We start from the raw sequence: 12,219 nt of genomic DNA on the forward strand, positions 1-12,219 counted from the left end.
GGACTGTGAACCAAAAGAGGCCCTGGAAATAATGCTCTAAGTGGCCCATATTTCACATTTTAAGCAAGCCCAACCCTTTTCCAATGGGAACATTTACAAATACTACACGAAAGAGGCCCAGGGTGCAGAGGCCTACCAGGAAATCTCCAGAGTTCCCTGTAGGCCAGTCCGCTCCTGGTGGCAGTGTGGCCAAACCAAGGGGAAGTTAGAAAGCAGGACATGTGCGTTCCCCCTTCCATTTGGATGGATTACTTTTAGGAAATGTATAATCCTTCATTTGATGATTCGACACCACTAGTGCAGGAGGATAGTAGCGATGTAAGACCACCCTACACCTTAAGGGAGTTGCCTGCTCGTTCCAAATTGAGTAATAATATCTGTCACATTTATAATCTATTAAACATAACTGTAAATAAGATGAATTTCTTGTGAAGAACAGTGGCCCTCATTACAAGTATGGCACAGCGGGAAAAAATGTCGGTAATGGAATTACCGCCAATATTCCTGCTCCGCCATACTATGAGCATGACCATGGAGTGGAGGATTTACCTCCAGCATTATGCTGGAGGTAAATCCTACAACTCTCTGCCGGGAAATCGCCAGAATCGACAGAATTACCGCCACAGTAATTCTGCCAAGAAAGCCCCATATAGACCTATGGACTCGTAAGAAAAACAGGATTCACACCACTCCTGCACTTGTAATCCAGCAGTAATTCTAGCAGACCAAGAGTCAGTAACAGTAATTTAGTTGGGCAGTATTCCAGTGGATTGACTGCCAGAATACTGCTCAACTCGTAATGAGGCCCAATATCTCTTAACAACATCTATTTCTTTCTCGTTTCTACCCTTTTTTATATTTTGTTTTTCAATTTATACCACAATCAAATTATTCCTTAACTGCACCGTATAAGTTTCAAAGCTTTGTGTGAGATAAGATGCTCTTGTTTTAGATGATATAACAATTTGTATAATTGCAGACAAAGTAACATTTGTTGTAGAGATGAAACAATCTGTAGAATTGTGTAGCAAGGACAAATATCACACGTTTGAGGTGACATAACAATTTCTATGACTGTACGACTACATATATTCAAACATTTTGTGTAAAAATCAACCAAAAAGGTATTATATCAAGTGAACTATTTCTAAGAAAATAACTTGATTCAAACATTCACTTTTGTGCACTTGTTTGGAACACTTGCAAGGGATGTTTCTTGAGAATACCATGTTGTATGATTAGTAGATGCACTATCAATAATGAAGAATTATATAAAATCCAGGAAAGGTGCATGCAATGTGTATATGCTTATTTTCCCATAGTCCTTTCTGGGGCAAGCAAGTTTGCCCCTGTTTTTAACCACCTACAAATATGCAGCTTACTTGACGTAATAATGAATCATCTACAGCAAGGCATAAATTAGTTTTCAAAAATTGATTAGCAGAGTTTGTTAATTAAATTGTTCTTGATTAGCAAACAAACCCATTTGATTAGCAATTTTGTACTAATGTTTTTAATACCACCCGAAGATACTTGTACCCATGATATAAAATTAGAAACAATACAGCACTTTTGTATACCGCTGAAGTAAGACTTTAGTGAGATAAATCAGGCCTTGCAAATTCTTTCTGTAAAAGGTGCATGTCACCACAAACCCAATTTAGTTTGGCACACTGCTGCCACCAAGAGGCCAGCCATGCACAGTGAAACGTGTATTTGACATTTAAAGCAAACCAACTAAAGTTTAAATAAATGTTTCCAACATCCCCTGCAAATGGTACTGGTCCTTCTTAAAATCAACTCGACTATGCGAATGGGCGAAAATACTTTGCAAGCCCTGGATGAGTGTCTGTACAAAGCTTAGCTGCATGAACGGACACAAATAAATAGATATTATAAAAAGGCTCATAAAACAGTTTGGCCAGCTCTCTCTACTGCAGGTACAAACATAATGCAAACATAATCATAGAGCAAAGTGAGTGCTGGAGGCCATCTACAGTGTACAGTTTTGCAGTAGGTCTATAGATGTACAGACTGGATGAAACTATTGATCACTACTTTAAATATCAGGTTAAGCTTTGTGTATTGCATTATTAAAGGACTAAGCAGAGTGGATGGCATAACAGACAGAGAACTGGGCAAAGTAAGCAGAATATTGTAGTTTGCGGCCATCTCACTTTCAGGGTAGCGGGTATAAACCAACATGGTAAGATAGAATGTCAAGGAGTATGGGATCAGCTCATGGGTTGAGCACCAGTTGCAAGCTGTATGTAACCAGCAGGCCACAGGACTATGTTTGCCATCAAAGCATTTGGCCATGTGGTCATGTACATTTTCAAAGGTGTCGACTCGTCAATATGATGCATCTTGCCCAACAAAATGAAATCTAGTTGACACTGAGATGTAGATACACTTCACTGTAACACATGGAGACAATGCAGTGTTTTACAGTAGCAATACTCTAATTATGCATTATGTAACCTATCACATTTTTAGAAAAGGAATTGAAAGCCTTTTTAAAAAAAATAACACATACTGGTCTTTGGCAGACAGGATACAGTTAGCTTAATAACAGTATTATCCCGATTATTTTTGATTTGCAATTATTTGAAAAATAAAAATAAAATGTGCATAGCACTCCCACATAGGCCTTTTGGCACAAGAGTGAAGGGGATGATTACTGCTGCACTCTTTCTCCATTAGCCCCTTTGAACTTGCAGTGAACAGATAAAAGGGTGGAGAGAGCTCTGAAGGCAAGAGAGGAATGCAGGGTGAGCTGTGCTTTCATTGAACAGGGTAACTTAATTAGCTAACTTTGCTACACAAGTGACAATTTAATTAGCAAACCTACAGAATTGCGTAGCAAATTGCTCCGTGACACTGCTTATTTTATGCCTTGTACAGCTCTAAATCCACTGTCAACTTAAACTAGTGCTCTCCCTAAATGGAAGCACACCCTGTCCCTATTGGGGGAGGGGGTTGAGGGTGCTGTCTGTAGGTCAGCGGTGTGGTGCCACCTATCTAAAAGAAAAGAAGAGAGAACTATCCCTCCACTAAACTACCACTGATATAAACTGTTAAAAAACACCAAAGGGCCCACAGGACCGCAATAGTCTGGGTAAACAAGTTCAGAACATTCCAAAGGGGAATGTCATAGAACAAATTGAATTTCTTCTTTTATTCACCCACAGTGTAGTGTCTTCAGAAGGAGTGTGGGCAAGGTGTACCTACAAAAATAAATTAGCCATAAAAGAGTGACTATAATATATCACCCAATTCACATACCCAAAGGGGTTGAGAACATGTTAAAAAAAGGAAAAGATGTATATATGTCGTATCCTGAATTACTGAAAGGTTATCCAGGAACAGAGGTCGGCCGGTTTTGATGACTCTTCTATTAATGTGTCTTGGGAGGATAGCTCAGGGGCAATGTGCTCGCCTTGGAAGCAAGATGACACAGAGGTACACGGGTTAAATCCCCGGGTCCGCGCTTAGAAACCTCTGGGTATTAAGCGTGTTATAAATAACCACTCATATCATATCTTCTTCAAGACCAAAGGCTTCTTTTTTATGCTTTTGCAAAAAGACCCATTGCTCAATTTAACATAGGTATGGCAGCCATCCTGTGACCTGGGGGGAGGGGACAGGACAAAAGTACAAAAGAAAGGGCTTTTTAGTGTATGAATACAGATAACCAATCAAACTAGGCTGTTGTTAAAGGCAGCCCCAACAGGTAACCACATTTCCATATATGCTCATCCCACATACCTTGTAGCTGGTTTTTAAGGGTGTCTTGGTATGGAGCTGGCAGTACTAATCACGTACTTTCCAATCACCCTGCTGGAAAGAATGATAGATAATGTCCAATTGTCCGACTGAGGAACCCATTGCTAACATGGGCGCCATCTTTACACTGCTAAGGCAAGCACTCACAGCTTTCTATCGTGCCGGGTGCATACCCACTGAATCGTTGGAGTGGTAAATGTGGCCCACACATACACAGGAGTTTATTTGACTAGTGTCTGCTGATCATACTACAGGACACATCGATCTAGGAAAAGCAAAGGCGGGGGCCTGCCTGTATATTCAGCATGTTGTACTGAATAAGGAGGTGATCGCACTACTTGTGCAAACAGTATTAAAATAAAAAGTTGATGCCGGCACAATGAGTTGGTGTGCAGCACTGCAGTTAGGCTTTTATATTGTATATAAATGTCTCTGATGAGTGGAGATATGGAGCAAGTGAGCTGTGAAAAGGGACATGTGGTCCCATAGGTTAGCAATCGTGATAGAGCAAAGTTGTTCATATCATGTCCTTGTACATGGTAAGCAGCATGTTGGAAAGGTGCGCTCTTGGATATTGGTTGCAGTGTTATGGTCTTGGAGGTGGTCCAGGTGCACTGGATCGTGTAAATTAAAACAAAGGCATAACTGATTGATGCATGTGCAATTTCAGAAAAATAGCATGAGAGATATTTAATTGATATGTATGCATATATCAGTGAGGTGCATGTCCTAAAGATAGATGTTGTTATAACGCTTGTCACAATGCTGTTGACCATTGATCAGGCCCCCGTGTAGTCTAAGTCTTAGGTGCCCAGTTGGCAAAGAGGCACCTTGGTATTCGGATATACTCTTTTGGATATCCACCTAAATGCGTGGAGAAGCCATACTTGTGACAGTATCCCCGTGTGAGACTCTAGATACATGTCCTCAAGGACCCCCCGCGCCCTTGTACATATAGGACCTATGGCATCATGGTCAGATCGTGGCATTGAATCTCTTGATTCTGTCAAAATCAACACCCGCTCCAACAACGAATCATCATATGGCGATGCTACATAGAGTATATCTCTATGATATTTGAGGGCAGTGAATAAGATCTGGCTGAATGGATGTAATTCTCACCTCAATTTCAGCCTGCAGGCCAGCGAAAAAGAGATCCATTTTTTTGACCTACATTTTATGACCACAGATGGAGACCTGAAATCGAAAGTCTATAAAAAACCACTGGACCGCAACTCTATGCTTGCCTATACAAGCTACCATCCCAGAGCATTGTGGGATAACCTGAAGATGACAAAAAGAAGTATCACGGATCACTGGTCTCAGGAGCAGAACTCTGCACTAAGGGTGGACTGCACTCTGCTGGCTTCCTACCAGCAACACCTAATTGTACATAGAAAAGAAACAGTAGGATATCCCAATACCCCTTTGGCGCTCAAACAATTACGAATGATATCCTCCACTCATGAGATAATCGTCCACCTGTAGAACAATAGACAGGTTTCGGTTAGCCATCTTGTCTCGGACACCCAAGGCCATAGTTCCACGATAGTCTGCATACTTCTCCCACTAGCAGCTGCCTCAGGGGTGCAGATGATGGACACTCCACAATGTTCTGGGGCTACTCCTCTGCTTGCAGGCAAACCAAAGGTGGGAGCTGTGCTGGCCTGGGACTGCAGCACTGTACATCGGTGCGATGGAAACATAAAAACATGAATATTCTCCATTAGGACACACATTACCCACGCCAAGTCCCAAACCTGACCTGACCTCTGTCTATTATTATTTTTATTAAAATTTTAACCGGTCAATAGATTAAAGTGCATATGGAATGCAATAATATCACATTGCATTCCGGGTCTCTTACCCCTTCTGTCTTCTCCCCCTAGGCCCCAAACCTAAAGAAACATAAACACAATATAAAGGGTATGGCGTTACTCATAACTTTGTCCAGATTTAACAGGCTGAAAAGGGAAACCAGCAGGTTTATTATGGTCATAGGCAGGCGAATTCTCCTGTTTATTAAAGAAATAAAACCACTGATGTTTAGGATGGGGTGTCTCGTTCCATGGCAGTGATCACCTATTGTATGAAACTGTTTCCAGGGTGCCTGCATACACTCTTTTCTGGGCCAGCTTGTTTGACACTAATCAATATAGTGAAAGCATGCCTTGATACTCCCTTTTCGGAGCTAGACATGCTTCATTGTATGTATTGTTCAAATAGTTCCCATATTCAATCGGATCCAGGAGACCCATGGCGATTCCTATAAAAGCCTCTCGTAGGCACATGCTCTTGAGAGGAGACATGCCTTCAGATCGTAGTCTGAGGGCCTTTTGGCCTTTAATTTGAGCAGTATGGCTTTTATGGGCCTTTTATAGCTTAATGTGTATACGTTTTCTTACTAAAGAATTGTTAAGACTGGAGGAGGGTATCTGTACTTCTGCCCTCTATATAGTTGGGTAGGAGTACAAAGCACTCCAGCCAAGGTTCTCTATGTGGTAGCTATGGACGAGCAACCAAGGCTGAGACTCTCAGGAGGTGATGCAGGCTGGTTCTTATGTACAGTGAATTCCCAAGCCCCCACAAAGGAATGTCCACACACTATGTTATGTGCTACCTCAGAGGCTTTATATAAAATAAGGTTCAGATAAATATGTACATATAAATAACACATTTTGTACTCAGGCAACCCTGCTCTAATAATGGCAATAATATACATATACTCTATGTGGCACCACACTATACTTAGATTCATAAAAAATGCACCAACTTCTGACAGTTTATAGAAAGCATGAGAATTTCTAAGCAAAGTGTAACTTCATAAATCACTGTAGAAAGGCAGTTTATTCTAGAAGCATTGGCATAATGCTTTCTTAAAAGCAAATATGGAAGTCTGTATGAGGATCCCCCCACGTGGGCAACCTGTATAGGAAATGTTAAGGTGTACTTCATCTTGTCTATTACAGACCAGTCCATAAATGTTCACTAATGCTCTGCTTTTATTTGTATAGGTCCCACCACTCTAAAGTACCTGAGATGACAAAGGAGAACAGGATCAAAGATGAATCTGGGACCCATGGATGATTCCTGAGGCTGGAAGATGTTCTTCCTTGTCCCAGTACCTTTGGTACTGTGGCAGGCGAAGTGGTGGAGTTTATTGGCTTTACTCAACGGGATTGACCACCCTGTGGAAGAAGTAGTCACTGGGATATCAAGAACAAGAGATAAGATGGAACCAAGCAGAGTCAGAAAGACAGCGCTTTCATTCTTCACAGTGATCTCTGTTGGCTGGCCATTACTCCATCCGTGGATGACCCACGAAGATGAAACTTGCTGTGGACCCTTGACAAGGCCGGCTGAAGAAGATACGACCCTTGGATGACATTAAGTGGTGATGAGCCAAGTGGTAGAATTAGGTGTCGAGATTCAGGATTTTGCGGTTTAGCGACTTTTGGTTCTTCGTTGCTGCAGCCACAGCACCAACCTCTGGTTGGTTTATGGTGACCTGGACTCAACCAGGACTCAACCACAGGACTGAACTGCAGACCCTCAACAGGTCTGGACTCTCGGGATGTCTTCTTTGAATTCTGGTGGTGGGAGACCCACCGGCGGACACCCCACTGCACACAGCGACCTTGGATCTTCTCTGGTATGGAAAAGTGGTTGGATGTGGTGGTAGGGATTCCCCTTGAAGTATTCTACAATCAAATTGAATTTTCGCAGCTCTGAGTATCAAGCAGTACTATCCGAGGGTAGCCCATCTTCTGGGCGATACGCAATGGCGATACACAGCAATCTGGCTTCCAGCAGTCGCAAACTCTCCTCCGGATCCTGGGTGACACAACTGGACTTTGGATCAAGATGTCCAGACACTTCTCTTCTGGTCTCACGAAGACCCCTTCTCTGGATGGTAGGCACGCTGGACTGGCTTCCAGGGTACTTTGAAGGAAGAGCAGCAGGTGCAGGATGATCAGATAGAGCTTGCCTATCCAGGTCCTCTCTTGATTCCGTCCTTGGGTCAGCTCAGCAGTCTTCAGATTCTTTGAATAAATGCAGCTGCAGACACCTTCCTCTGACTGGACCCAGGATTCAAGCTTCAGGTTTGAACTTCAACTTCAGTTCCAGAACACATTGGTGAGTGAGGGGTCGCTAGTTATACACATGTTCCCCATTCCCACAGGCTGAGCCAGGCTCAGTCAGCCAATCATGCACAAGTGCATTCACGCAGGCAGACAGACAATCAGGCTCACAGGCATTCAGGCCCAAAACCAGGCAGCCATAACACATAATGTGAATTGGAGTAAGTACCCAGCCTTTCAGAGCACTGCACTGCATTCACTCCAGTCTCAGTGAGGGCTGGCCCAGGTATTGTGTCACATAACCAAAACCAGACACCCACAACACAGAATGTACATTGAATTCATACTCCTTTGCCACAGGTCCCAGCCGAAGGGTGTACCCACAACCCACAGTCCCTGGGAAGACTCCAGCCAGTCTGGCAGGAGACAGCCCCTGAGCTATATATGGTATTTCCACACAACAGCCATTCCGAGGAAAGGGGACAGAGTCAGGGCTTCCCAGGACTTTGGGAAACAATGGGTGAAGGCAAGAGAAACCAAGAGGATACAGTGACCATCTTGCCTTTCTTCAGGAATCAATTGATTCCTATGGCAGGGCCTGGGTGTCCCAAAAATGGAAGGACACTCAGAGCCACTGTCAAGTCAGCATTTAGGTGCCATCAGCCCATACTCTGCTCTGTGGGCAGCACACAGGTGCACAAAACACACCCAAGTGGTACAAGAGTGTACCTCCACCCATGTGTGCCATAAGGGTATCCCATGCGTGTTGTTTACCAAAAGGAAAAATGAAGAGTTGCACTGCCAGAGGTCCAGGCTGGACTTCAGTGACAGATAAAATACAGAAAACCTACACAGAGAAGTGCCAGGACAAGGACAAAGAGGCCCAATCCATCCAAAAGGCATTTCCAGCATCACATGCATCTTCATGCAATCCTGTATTTCCAGCCAAACAATACAGGTATACGTGAATCTGTTGAGGAAGAGCCCTGTATTTGCGAAATGCACAACAATACCTCCCCTCAGAATGGTCAAATCTCTGGGCAGGACCAGAATAGATGTTCCATTGTGCCCAGTTGTCTACATCCCCTCCAGCAGGTAAGTGTTTTCACCAGCTTCATTGCATAAAGACGGATTAAGGTATAATAGATGTGCTATAGCACTTTGTATTGAATCTCTCTATACTTCAGGTTGTGTGAGACCTCATGAATCAGTGCAAAGAATGAATATACATCTTCAGTACATATAAGAACTACCACATATTCAGCTTATTTGGCAGCAAGGACAGTGTTTCTACCTAGATTATTCAAAATACATAAAACATAGAACGTCTTCAGTTTGGGAAAATCAGCTATGTCCCAGGCTAGGTGACAAGCCTTGTTGAGTGTGGGCGCTGGCAGTTGGTGGTTGTCCACTTTCTGTGAGGTTATCTTGGTACTCAGTTTAGATAGTTTGTTGAAAAATAGAGACACCTCAGTCCTTCATTGTTTTTGTACATGTTTTTTCATTTATCTAAGGACACATGACAAGGTCTGGCAACATGAGCCGTGTGAGGTGAAACAAAAAGCCTAGGTTTGGAGTGAACTTTGATTTCGGCTTAATTTCAGGAATTTTGAGGTTACTCTCCTCAATGTTGAGTTCTTTTAAGGTTTGTTGTAGGGACTGGCCCTGGTTAGCAGGTATATCTTCCAGTGTTGCTGGCAGGTGAGTGCTCTCAAGATGTTCCATGTTAATTTCACTGATTGTGACATGTGCTTTCCTCGTAGGTTGGCAGTTGATTTGTTTAGCGAAATATTTCTTTAGTTTTAGCTTTCTGGTGTATTTCAACATGTCTGTCTGTGCATCCACGTAGTTGGTATGGGATCCGGGTGCAAAAGATAGTCCTTTGTTAAGTATGTTGATGTCCCTGGTAGTAGGAATATGGCTGCAAAGGTTCATGCACCCGCATCCCATACCAACTACGTGGACGCACAGATAGACCTGTTTAAATACACCAGAAAGCTGAAACTCAAGAAATATTTCGCTAAACAAATGCTGCCAGGCTGCAGGCAATAATGTTATCCAACATTAAAACTGTGCACAGGGGACCGGTTATGCCAACCAAAACTTCAAACCTTTTGAACCTTCTATGTGCCAGGCTAGGTTAGATTTGCAAGACAATTGGTCCCTGGTATGCATGGCCTCCAAGCCTTTACTGACGATACCAGTGCTCTGTGTTGTAGCCATTCATTAATTATGAAGCCCAATGTTTCCCTGACCTCTGAGAAAGGTTGCAGTGTGCCTTCATCGAAAAAAACCATAATTCAATTATCACACCCATCCGTTTCTTGTCTAAAATTATTCCATTCGCCCATGCAGAAGGATATGAATGCCCGAAGGCTGCGCCAAGGTGGGTTGCCATTCACGTCGGTGCCTGTCATTTTCTATCATTTGCTGCCAATGTCGTAATGTAGGCCCTACAATGGGATAGTTTTAATGTGGGTTGGTAGCTTTGTAGGACGTATCGTGAATATTTCTTAGGGGGTGAATGGTAATATTAGGTTCAGCTCAATTAGTCGCCAGTTAGTGGTATCCTCTTCATTAAGCCATCTCTGAGCCCAGCATATCTGAGCTAGTTCCTGGATCTGGGGCAATGACAAAATCTGTGCTAAATATACCATTTTATCTAGGGTGTTCATTTTCACCCCATTAAACCTGCCTGTGAGTGATGGCAGCAAAATGTTGCATTTGACTATGGCATTTTTGATTTTGAGCAGTAGAGGGTGGTAGTTTATTTGAACGAGCCCATCAATTTTTTCACACACACCCGCACCCCTAGGTATTTAATCGACTCTGTCTGTAGCCTGAACACGATGACCCTTCCTGCATCCCAGGGTATATCCTTTCACAGCGGCATCACCTCAGATTTATCCCAGTTGACTTTGTATCCGGCAGCAAGACCGAATTATTGCAGGATTACGTGCAGGCATAGGAGATATGAGGAGCACCTTCTCATGTACAATAGGACGTCATTGGCAAACAGGGAGATACAATGTTCTGTATTTGCCCTGGTGATGCCTCTTAACTCGCCCTCTGCTTGCATTCTCAAAGCCTGGGGTTCTATAGTGAGTGTATACAAGAGTGTTGACAGAGGGCAGCCCTGCTGTGTACCTGTGTCTAATGGGAATGCATCAGATTTATGACCATTAATGACTGCCACCGCCGTTGGGTTTTGTTATAGCAATTCAACCAGTTTATAAAATGTCCCTTGTTGCCGAATCTGCTTAGTACGGTAAACATGTAGTCCCAACGAATGCTATCAAACATTTTATCAGCATCGGGGGATAGTACTAGGTGTTCATAATCCGGGCGGCCTGAAACATTGTGTAGTAAGCATCTTGTGTTATCAAAGGAGTGCCTGCTTATTATGTAACCTGTCTGGTCCTGATGTATGAGATGGGGTAACAAGTGTTCCAAGTGCCTCGCTAAACATTTGGCAAATGTTTTCACATGCAAATTGATGAGAGGAATTGGTCCATATGTGCTGCAGTCTGTGGGATTCCTAACAGGTGTATGGAAAACCACTATATTTGCAACTGGTATGGACTCCGGCAGGCATCCCGCGTTACATGCTTCCACATATACTGCAGTCAGTCTCGGCACTAGTGTCTCAGTTAAGGCCTTAGATACATCAATCAATAGGCCAGCAGGCAGGTCCGGCTGCCTTCCCCGAAGCCCAGTTTGTGATAGCTCTTGTTGACAAATATGTCATCCATAGCATGTGCCCCTCCCCCTACCCAATATCGCACAGGTGAGAAATGTTACTCACTGAGTCAACCAAAACCACCCTTATCCCAGACAGGTTCAGCAAGACATAGAGACAATTCAAACTAAAGATGGCAAAGGTAAGCAATCTAACGTTGTGACAATACATGTGCATGCATTAGACACGAAGCACACATGCACTCCACATGAAGAAATGCAGACACTAGGTAAAATATGATTTTAAACATGAAAAATATTAACATATCGATAAGACATGAAGAATATTAACATAAGCAATGTATAAGCTGAATGCAGCATGAACGACGAATGAATATAGCTCACTCGCATAGAAAACAAGAGTGTAATTAGGCAGCCATCTTCTTTAAAATGGAAGCAATAGCATGCGTTTAACTAAACGAAAGGCCTTAAAACGTCGAGAGAGCTTAGAATTGTGAATCTATAAAAATACAGATCAATGCAGAGCTCAGACAGTAGTTAGCAACCCAAGGCAAGATTACCATGAATAAGGGAGGATAGGAATGGCAAAGCGAAAGGACATGATAACAATTCAAAAGAAACAAGCAATGTATCCTCAGATTAATTAAGAGCA

This window comes from Ambystoma mexicanum, chromosome 1q (assembly GCF_040938575.1).
Source record: "Ambystoma mexicanum isolate Mex_15411 chromosome 1q, UKY_AmexF1_1, whole genome shotgun sequence".
Classification (NCBI taxonomy): domain Eukaryota; kingdom Metazoa; phylum Chordata; class Amphibia; order Caudata; family Ambystomatidae; genus Ambystoma; species Ambystoma mexicanum.